This window comes from Theobroma cacao, chromosome 1 (assembly GCF_053813885.1).
Source record: "Theobroma cacao isolate CCN51 chromosome 1, ASM5381388v1, whole genome shotgun sequence".
NCBI classification, from domain to species: Eukaryota; Viridiplantae; Streptophyta; class Magnoliopsida; order Malvales; family Malvaceae; genus Theobroma; species Theobroma cacao.
In genome coordinates, this window is record NC_142639.1 from 22,887,878 (window position 1) to 22,899,697 (window position 11,820).

At 34.8% G+C, this 11,820-nt stretch overlaps 1 long non-coding RNA gene across 1 annotated transcript; it reads left to right on the forward strand.

Annotated features, from left to right (window-relative positions):
- Positions 1-279: 279 nt before the first annotated feature.
- On the forward strand, positions 280-907 carry LOC148764665 (uncharacterized). The gene is made up of 2 exons (XR_016025203.1): positions 280-386; positions 697-907. It is a non-coding gene; the product is annotated as an uncharacterized LOC148764665 (long non-coding RNA).
- The last annotated feature ends 10,913 nt before the right edge of the window (positions 908-11,820 follow it).

Sequence of the window (11,820 nt, forward strand, 5' to 3'; positions counted from 1 at the left end):
TCAACAATTTGCTTTCAAATGAACGTGTTAGATACTTAATTGTTTTTAAATCATTAAATATATATTTTCTGCTTACCTACTACATTTTTAGCAAGTTTTGAGATTTTTGACGAAAAATTACGAAAATGGCCCTATGAGCCAAAAAAAATTAATATTTTATTATTCTTATTTGAAAATGACTTATGATTTATTTAAACGCGATATTTAATAATTGTTGCTCATCGGGGAGATGCGGAAGTTGATGCTAAGCCTTGCGGGGTTTCGATTGGCATTCGGGGTGAAGAATGTCTGTCGAGGCCTCGCTGCGGTTGTCACAGGCTCGATGGGGAGTTTTGGGTCGTGACACTAGTGGTTCAGTTCCATTCCTTGTTTATGCAAAAAGGATGGTATGAATTGATATTTATTTGTTGTGCTTTACATACTACTACTAAAGCATATTCTAATATGCTTTACATGTTATGTAAAATATGCGCATTATGATTAGGTTTAGTTTTAAATGAATGCAGGCAAATATTATGAATCGAGATGTTAACTTTGTGGAAGTATTCAATCGTACCCATAAACGTTTAAGAGGTCATGGTGATTTTATAGACTATAAGTCTAAAATTATTAGTGTACATAAAAAATTAATTGATTTTTACTCCAAAGTTAACAATAAAATTATATATTAATTCTTTTCACTTTTTTTATTTGTAGGAAACATATGCTGCTTCATTATCACAAAAGTACAGTGAAGATTCATCCTCATAGCCATAATTTGATCTGCATGCTTGGACTGAAGCAATTAGAAGGATGACGACTACACGCAGTCATGTGTATGGGTTTGGTTCTCTGAGGCTTGCTACAACTATTCTTATTGTTGCAGCAATATTTGAGTCAGTAGCTAGCCCTTGCACTGGTCCTGACATTAGATGGGAAGAAAAAGTGGAAATTCTCTTAAATGACATGAGTCAGATGCTTGAGCAAATGACACAACATTTTGAAGCCATAAATGAATTTATGGCAAGTATGAAAGCAATGATGACAAGGAAGCATTCAAAAAAAGGCCATGTGAGTACTTCAAGTTTAGATTCTAACAAGTAAGGTGACATTCATGATAATAGCCTATTTTTCGAATTTGACATAGATACTTTTTTTAATAGGGCATACAATAGCACATTTAACTTTACTTTTATATTTGCATATTGTGTGTTTGTAATGACTTTTAATTATGCCAACTCGACTTTGAATTAAGTATTTTAATTGCATGTTAATTGAAAGCTGCATAGATTATTTTATTAATTTGTAATTATATGATTATTTTAATAACAAAATTTACGTTTTTGGGGATTTCTATAGAATTTTTCATTGGTAGAGCGTTTTCAATGGAAAACTATGTTGGTAAATTCCAACGAAAAATTTTATTGGAAATCTGTCATTAATTTCCAACGGAAACTTTTGTCGAACGCTCCAACGGAAACTTTCGTTGGAATTTTTGCATTTTCCAGTGGATTTTTTTAAAATAATATATCAAAATTTAACTCTTTTTCGACGAATTTATGTATATTTTCAACAAAAACTTTTGTTGAAATTCTCCGATGGAGTTTCGATGAATTTCTGACAAAATGTATTTCCAACAATACTTTTATAGATGAAATTTTCAATTAAAAATTTCGTCAAAAATCTATCAGAAAAAAGCATTTTCCAACAGAACTTGACTATCTTCTACGAAAAATTCTATCAAAAAAAGTCTATTTTTTTATAGTTAAAAGGATGAGAAGTTTAATTAAAAAGGTGAAGATAACGTAGCCGTCTATATCTCTTGCAACCAAGGTTGTCTGTCTCTCCCCATCCTCCATTACTTGGTTGCACCTCTCTTCTACTCACCCATCTTTTATCCATTTTCTTGAGTCCTATCAAATAGAAAACTCACCATAAATTTTAGGAAGAAAAAAAGAGACAACATAAGCAACCATTTTGTAATCTTGCATTCCATACCTTGTCCACTCAAGGTTCAAGTTGAAAACCATTTTTGAAGAATAAGTGGTAAGTTTGTTTGGTTGAGAAATCAATTTTTAGTGTGGTGGTGAAATTATTACAATTCACTAGGAGTCAAAAATCGAGAATCTTGTAAAGGAAAGATCTGTTTCGGTAATTTGCAAAAAACTTTCGCTTTGGAGGTCTAAACAATGTGATTTTAGAGGCATTGGAAAGCTAAGAAATAGGGGTACAATTCTTATGTTTACTATTATGCCTAGTTGAATGGGATCAATGAGAAAAAATCATCATATTTATTTGTTAGTATGAACCGAATTTGAGGAATGGTATCCAAGAAAGGTATGTTCATCATTCTTTATAGGTTCTGGATTTTTATGAATGTGATTACATGATTTACTAGAAGTATGATCTGTGAATTCCACTTGTGTATTTAGATTGCTTTCTTCCTTAAACGAAAATTTTTAGAATCCATGGTTTACACAAACACATCTATACACAAAGATCTGATCTCCTATACATGATCTACCTTAGTATGTTTTAAATTCCCAACATACATAACATAGCTTATCATATTATTTGAAAAATTACCAAATTCTACTTAATGAAAAGTTAGGGTTTCACAATGTCAACCCTCTTTAACTGATCAATGATACCATTGAATTCATTCATATGCTTCATAAGGTTACTATTCTCCTCTATCTTCAAGCAATACAATTTTTACCTAAGCTACAACTTATTGGAAAGATTTTTTGCTAAAAAATATTCTTCAACTTTTAACACAAATTTGGAATGGATTTCGTATCAATAACATAGTTAAACACGTTATCTCTAATGCAAAGCCAAATAATGCTAACACACCTTTCCTTCAACTCTACCCATTTAACATCCTTCATGCCATCTTGTTACCCTTTCTCTTTCCTTACTAAATGGTGCATCAAACTTTGTTGCACAAGGAGATCTTTCACTTTTTAATGCTACTATGTAAAGCTAATTTTCCCATCAAACTTCTCAATTGAGAAATTTGTAAAACTAGTAACCTTTGATATCTTTATTGAAGTTAGATTTATTGAAATTGAAGTTGTGATATCAGTTTATTATAAAAATTACTCAAGAACAAACAAGGATAAAACCTAGAGAAATTAAACAAACAAAAAAAATACAAGAATTTATATGGTTCGGCTTTTGTCTGCATCCACGAAGTGAAATAATTCTTTTACTATTGAGAAATTAAAGTGCAATAAAATCTCCTTCTATGGTTTCCCAAACCAAACCAAAGACCCTCATACACCTTCTCTTAAAAGCCTTACAAGAACACTCATCCACACCCACTTTAACTCCACCTAAAGCAAAAAAATAGAGTTATAAGGTGTTTCTTTTTTACGACTCCTAAAATACTACTCACTTTTATAAAACCTAGAAATTCACTTTTATAATATAAAAGTCGAAAGTGAAATGAGATTACAACTTAACGTGAAATAAGAAGTTAAAAGTTATACAACTATTCGAGGTTGTACACAAACAAAAATCCTAATCATATATATATTAGAATTCTAATCAACCTAAAACTTAACAAATAAAAATTATGATTAAATAATTTTGAATATAGATGATATAACTATTACTAGGACTAGAATAAACCAAATAAATAAATATACAAATCAACATATGAATAAGAGTAAAACCCTAAACTAAAAAAAATCTAGAAAACACTCTCAACTTTCAAGACTTTCCCTCACTCCCTCACCCTCACAGTATGGTGGCTAGTAGGCCACCGAACCCCTCCTACCACCCTCTTGTCTGTTGCCACTTCCTTCCCCAAGCAACTGGAGGCCACCCAAACCCCATAGTAGCTAAAAATCGAGTGCTGTCACTTTCCCATGTATAGTCGCATGACACACAAGGAAAAAACCAGCCCTTGTGTCTCCCCGAACTCAAAGGAAATCTTTTTTGATAACTACGGCAGGCAAGAAACCTCCCATAATCTCCCTTACTTGTGAACCCTTTTGGTACAAAGACCGACCAGCTATGTCTTTCTTTGAAGATGAGATTGTTGCCCTAGCCCAACCGTTCAAGCACACAATGGTTGGAAAGTTTTCCCGCATGCCTCGATTGAATGAGATCCGACTGCCTTCAAAGGCATTGAACTAGTTAGTGCCTATAAGATTCGTTGGCTAGACTACAAACATATTCTGATCCATATCTCTAACTAACATGACTTGAATCAGTTTGGATGCGACAGGCATGGTTTATCGTAAATTAAAAAATAAGAATCTTTAAATGGACTCCGAAGTTTCAACCAAAAAAAGAGTATTCTCTAATTCTGGTATGGATTTCGTTCCCTAATCTACATGCCTATTTATATGAGAAATCAACGCTGTTGATGACTGCGAAGTTGGTGGGTAGGTTATTGTTCGTAGATGAAGCCATCGTGAATGGTACAAGGCTAAGTGTGGCTTGGGTCTGTGTCGAGTACGATTGCCAACAGCCACTGCTTGACTAGGTTTGGATCGTGACTAGGGACAGACTAATAGGGAACATCACTAGTGGTTTTCCACAAAAAGTGGAGTTTGTAAAGCTTTTAGAATACTACACCCATCGTTGCCATCTGGGGCATAATGTTTCAAAATGCTTGGTGATGGGGCACAAGATGGAGAAATTGGGCAAAACAAAACCAAAGTCCCTAAGGTGTAAAAGGCCTACGTTTGATGATGGAAAAAGGATGGAAAGCAAAGAAAAAAGAGATCCGATGACTAAGGGCAGAAAAAGAAAAGATTTGGTTCGAACGGAGCCACCATAACAGAGTTTGAAATGGTTTGTGATAGAAAAGGCCAATAAAAGTGGGGCCAAGGATTCACAGGGAATGGAAATCATTTCGGAAGGAAGTGGAGATGATCTGGTGAAGCTTACGAATAGTTTTGGGATGTTTAGAACAATAAAGGAAGATCGGCAGATAGATCTTGTAAAACAAGGGAAAACAAAGAGGGTGAACAATGCCAACTTGATACCAAAAAATTCTTTTCAACCACCACAAGCCATTCAACTAGAGCATGGGACCACCGGATCGATGAGATCTGTTGATAGGGAGATTCATAGCAACGAACAGCCAAGCCTGAACAGGCCAAATAAATTCCCACATGCGCCACTACAACTAGTTTCAATCGGCGAAAACCAGGTACTAAAACGGGATCCAAATGATAAACACAAGATACAGGAGATCTGTGATGAGTCGAGAGAGTTGATGGGTGTCTAAGTTAGACTCAAGGCATTGAAAGCACTGAAAGATGGTAGTCTCGTTCCCCGAGGGTTTACAAAGGCATGAGTTAAGGAGAGTGGGATGATCGATTATGACAATTTGTTAAGTATTGAAAATGTTGAGGATCATGATTTTGTCCAATGAGCGGTTGAAAATGCAAGTAATGTGACAATTAGGAAGGCTAGAAAGAAGAAAAGGAAACAACCAATGGACAGATTATCTATATCGATGTTCAAGGTGGTGATCTGCAACTACCGGAAGAGGGCATTCAGCCGGAAGGACAAAAATGGAGATTGGACCGCATAAGCCAAGGTGCTAGAATGGTGGAAAGCAGTGGCATAAATGTTCATGCGCTGGGCATTGAAGTGAGTCAACTCGGTGTTATCAATGAACTCAGCACTGTCCATCCCCATGTAAGGAACCATGCAGAAACAGAAGTGCACCTAGATGAACAGAAGCAAGTCAACAAACACCAACCAAACGTTAAGTTGAGAAAGTAGAAAGAAAACAAGAATGAATGACCAAGGGAACAGTTAAATGAGTAGTCAGCAGCACAATTGGGATACCTAGGTGAAAGGTTAGAAGGTAGTGATGAGAATTTCCCCGTGATAGATAGAGAACCAAGTTAGTGTGGTTTCAATAAAAAGCTAAGTTCTATTCCTTCCCATGCTAACTTGAGCCAGAAAGACATAGAGGTTCACATTATGACCATACATAAGAGCAAATATGAGAGTAATTTTTCAATTATACCTAGTGCCAATCGTTCCTCGGATGAAGTAGAAGTTAGTAAGGATGAAGATGGAATGTAAGAAGATTTTGTCTTTTCATGCTTTCTAGCACATACTTTTCCGTGATTAGTGCCCTAGTATGGAACGTGAGAGGTATCTCAAGTACAGTCATTCAAAGAAGAATTAAGAAATTGTAGCTTATGCATAAAATAAAATTTTGGTTATACTGGAGCCCATGGTAGATTTTAGCAAAGCAAAATTTTTTAGAAGGAAACTGGGATTTGAGAAAGTTGTTGCCAATTGCTCACAAAAATCTGGCTGTTCTATTCTTTTTATTTAAACTATGAGGTGTTATTAGACCATTATCAGTGTTTACATGTTAAATTCTTTGTACCTTGGCTAGAATTTCCTATTTTCGCATCCTTTGTCTATGCTAAATGCACAAGGTTTGAGAGAATACCCCTTTGGGACTGCTTGTGAAGTTTGTCTGCAACTCTTCATAAGCCATTGCTGGGGGGGGGGGGGGGGGGGAGGAACGGTTATATGGAGCCGTTCTGCATGGAAGCTCAATGGAAGATTTTTATGTACCGTTGTTAGATTGTGGCTTGATGGATGGTGGTTTTGAAGGAAATCTGTAAAACCTGACCCTATAAACACATGTCATGACATACATGCACTGAGTAGCATGTTATTACGCTAGAAAAGCACCTAAGAATAGACGAAACCCGATATTGTACCTAACGGTACACTTAAATTGATTTAACCTCGAACTAGTTCAAATAGGAATTGTAGGATGAAATTTAATATTTTATAGTCAAGGAATGACTAAAAATGATTATTCAGAGTTCGAGGGTTCATTTGGGGTAAAATCGAAAATTTTGATGTTTAGGGGCAAAAATCGTCATTTTGCCACCTAAGATAATAATTTGATCATGGAGTGAAATTTTTGACCAAGATTAACTATTTGGAGTATAATTTAATGATAAGAAGTGAAAAAATTTAATTCTGATGATTTCTAGAGTGTAGGGGCAAAAATCGTAATTTTGCCACCTGAGGATAAAATTTGATATTTTGAGAGAATTTAGATCAAAATTGATAAATTGGAGAATGGTATGAGTATAAGGGATGAAAAATATGTCTATGGGCAATTTTTCAGTTTTTTGGGCAAAAATGTAATTTTTCACTTTTACGGGGGCAAAAGTGTAAATTTAAAAAATTACTCCACCGAGACTTTGGATAAGTCTGAGAATTTTATCTAAGCTATGAATATATGGGACAAGTGTATGGTAAAAATTTGGAAACAAATGGATTAAATTTTAAAAATGGGCCAATGGGAGAGTGACACGTGGCATTTTTTTTAATGATATAATATTATTTTAATGAAAAGGCAGCCTATTTAAACCCCATTTTAAGTGCTGGCCGGCCATAAGGAAGAACAAGAGAGGAAATAGGGAGGAAAGGAAGAAAAAAAAAGAAAAACCAAAGAGAAACAAGAGAATTCAAAGGGAAAATCGCGAATTTCGTCCGTTTACTCGTCTAACGGTAAGATTTTTCGATTTTAGCTTGATTTCTACCTTTCCTATGCCTTTATTTCCATTGGGCATGCTTGAGGAGAGAGATCAAAGAGTGACACCATGTGCTGGCTGAAATTCAAGGGGGGAAATTTTGGAATTTTTAGGTTTTGATTTTTAGTTAAATTGATAGTTTTAGTTAGTTAAATGTGTATAGAAATTAAATTGGGCAAGAAAGCATGAAATTTTCACAATGCCCACTCTTGGCTGGATGCTCAATGCTGTACAATGATGATGAATTGATTTTATTCTACGGGAAATGAAGAGGAAATGATGAAAAACGATTAAACGTGATAGAAAAACAAAGTAGAAAATTAACCGAGTTAATGTCCCATTTTTGGCCAAATTTTCCAAGAAAGAGAGTGAGCTGATTTTGGTGATTTTAGAGGGATATTGGCTGATAATTAATGGTTAGAAATGTTGGAGAGAAAATGGGACAATTTAGAGCTAAAATGGAGCGCGTTAGCAATTTATCGGGTAAAGTGCCAAAAATAGGTTAATACCGCGTTTAAGCCATTTTTGGCTATTGCATTTCATACCATGCATTAGTATAGGATTTAAGTCAAATATATAGTGATTTAGCATTAATGTGATGAATTGTGTAAATTTTTGCAATATGTCTAGGAGGAGAGCCTTCCAGAAAATGTAAGGAAGTCGTACCCGACGAGTAATGATCGGGGCGCTTAGAAAGCTTTTAGTTTGTACAAACTGTGAGTAAACTTATTATTATTGTAAATTAACTAGAGTTTATTTTTAAATGCCCTTTATGTATTTTATGAAATGAAAACGAGATTAAAACGGGATTTTTGATGTTTTAGGAATAAATGTGACAAATAAAAATATATTGTATTGATTATGAAATTGAGTAATTGTAGGCTGCAAATTGACTTGAAAAATATATATTTTCCTAGGAATGGCTTATGAGAGATGAGTATATGTGGCTATATTTTGTGAGTGCATTAGGAAATTTATGTAAGTTGTTTTTACTATGCAGGCTGGATAAATAAATAAAAGCCACGTTATACTGTCAAAATTTTATTAAAATTGGTGGGTTAGTCACTGCAGTGACAGGTTTCCGTGGACTGCCTATTAGAGGGGCACGGTAAACCCAGTTATATAGTTATTCCGGTTGTAAAGGCGAGGAGGATAACTCCTAGGGTAGTATTAGAGCTCACTTCACGTCGAACCCCCACGTGAATGTGTAACTCGGCCAATGCCAAGGGATGGCTTGTTTTAAAAATAAAAATGTGTTTCACGTGTGAATATTTTAACACCCTTGGCGAACTCGGTTAGATGCCTCGGCCAAGGTATCCCCGAGGATTAGTTTTGGCTTGAGCCTTGTTTTAATAAAAGACATAAGCCTTAATAACTGTTTTAGTAAATTACAAATATTTTATGGTTTAAGAAATAAATTGAAAACATTATGAAATGGGTTGAAATTTGTTCTTTAAACTTACTTCCATTTTACTCGCCTTTAGATATTTATGATAATGTCTGTTTACTCATTGGGATTTTATAATCTCACCACCCTCCTTTCCACCCATTGCAGGTTCAGTATAGACTGTAGATAACTGATCTCATCAAGGACTACCATTGGATCTGCATTTTCCAAACCGTAGGTTCACAGTCCTCTTTACTTTTATTTATTCAGGGGCCCTCTTGTTATTGTAAATTAAATTAAATATTTTGGCTTACTGTATTTTAGTATGCATAAATTTATTTAGCTTTTACGCTATAAAAATTATTCACGTATAACTCTATAAATATTGTTTTATAAAAAAATAGAATATTTCCCTTAATATTTCTTTTATTTTCTTATTATATTCAAATAACCGTAATTTCGTTTTAAATGAAGATTTTAGACTTTTAAACTCATTTTGAATATGAATTATGTGTTTTGTACTTGTATATTACGTTTTAGCCAGTTTCAAAATTTTTGAGAAAAAATGACCAAAATACCCCTGTGTGGCAAAAATTTTATTTTGATTGTTTTTTATCTAAAATAATGTATATTCCCTAAAAACTCGATATTTAACAACGATTGCTCACAGGAAAGGAAAGAAACTGATATGTAAGCCTTGCGGGGTTCTGGTTGGCATTCCGGATAATGAGTGTCAATCGGAATGTCGCGGCGATTGTCATGAGCCTGAGGGAGGTTCCGAGTCGTGACAAAATCCATTTACCTAAACAAACTCCCATATGTTTCAAAGACCAGTTAGAGTGGTTTATAATCATCAACGGGCGGATTGCTTCTCTATTACCAAAATCCAACATTTGAACAAGGATGGATCAGACCACAACTCCTTGTTAATCTCTTACTCCAAATCCCATGCAAAAGCTCCTTCTTCATTTCAATTCTTGCATGCTTGGGTGCTTCATCATGACTTTAAAGAAATTGTGGAAACAAATTGGAACCTTCATTTCAATGGCACTAGGTTAAAGGCTTTTTAAGGAAAGTAAATGAGATTAAAGCAGAACCTCAAATGGTGGAACAAAACAGTTTTTGGTGATATCTTTCATAATTTGAGGGTGGCAAAAAAGTGAGTAGAAGAATGTGAGATAATTTTTCAACAGAAGCAATCAATTGCGAATAGGATTAATATGAATAAATCTTACACTCAGCTAAATCAATATCTCAGCATCGAGGAAGCATTCTGGAAACAAAAATATGGTATTAAATGGGCGGTGGAGGGTGAGCAAAATACCAAGTTCTTTCATATGAGAGTGCAAAAAAAGAGAATTTGAAGTCATATTTTTAAAATTCAAGAGCCAGATGAAAGCTGGATAGAGGTCCTGGATTTATTGTAGAATTTTGCAGTGGATTTCTTCTCTTCACTCATGAAAGCAGAATAGTGTGATATCACCAGTTTCAGAGCTCTTTATTCCCTCCATCATTTAAGAATTTGATAACATTAATTTATGTGCAATGCCTTCTATGCAAGAGATAAAAGCAGTCTTTGATATTGATAAAGACAGTGTTGTTGGCCTTGATGGCTTCTCATCATTTTTTTACCAACAATGTTGGGATATTATTGTAAATGACCTATGGGAGGCAGTGGTGGATTTTTTCCAAGGTGCGACCTTCCCAAGGGGAGTCACTTTTATTACACTAGTTAAATTGCCTAAGAATAATAATGCCTCAAAGTTGAGTGATTTCAGGCTAATAAGTCTCTGTAATGTTTTGAACAAAATAATTACAAAGATTTTGGCTAACTGGCTAGCTGAGATCCGTCATTCTATTATCACAGAAAATCAAGTGGTTTTGTTGGCGGTAGACTGATTAGTGATAATATATTGCTTGCACAAGAGTTAATACGGAAAATTAACCAGAAAGTTAGAGGTGGAAATGTGGCCTTAAAGCTAGATATGATGAAGGCATATGATCGTCTTGATTGGAATTTTCTCTATAGGATGCTGCAGCAGTTTCATTTTAATTCCTTATGGATTGGAATGATTCAACGATGCATTTCCAACTATTGTTTCTCTTTACTTTTAAATGGTCGTACAGTGGGGTATTTTAAATCAGAGTGAAGATTACGATAGGGCAATTCCATCTCCCCTCAATTGTTCATCTTAGCAGCCGAATATTTGTCTAGAGGCTTGAATGTTTTATTTGACCAATATCCTTTTACACACTATTTTTCTAGTTGTTCAATGGTCGTGAGCCATCTGGCTTTTGCAGATGATGTTATTATTTTTGCTAATGGTTTGAAATCCGCTTTGCAAAAAATATTGGCCTTTTTGCAGAAGTATGAGGAGATCTTAGGGCAACGAATAAATAATCAAAAGAGTTGCTTTATTACTCACAAAAATATTACAAACTCTTGGAGGCAGATAATCTTTCAAACTATCGGTTTCTCTTATAGGTGCTTGCTTATCACATACTTGGGAGCTCTTCTTTACAAAGGCTCGAAAAAAGTAATTCTATTTGATGACATTGTAGCAAAGATACAGAGGCGTATTATAGGATGGGAAAACAAAATCCTATCCCCAGGTGGCCGGATAACATTGCTAAGAAGTGTATTATCTTCTCTGCCCATTTGTTTGTTACAAGTTTTGAAACCTCCTATCAATGTCATTGAAAGAATTAATAGATTACTTAATAGTTTTTTATGGGAAGGTTCGTCAGACTCTAGGAAAATTCACTGGGCTTCATGGCCTAAGATTGCATTTCCATCTTCAGAAGGTGGTTTAGATATCCGTGGTTTAGGTGATGTTTTTGAGGCCTTCAGTATGAAACTTTGGTGGAGATTTCAGACCTGAAACAGCTTGTGGACACGATTTATAAAGG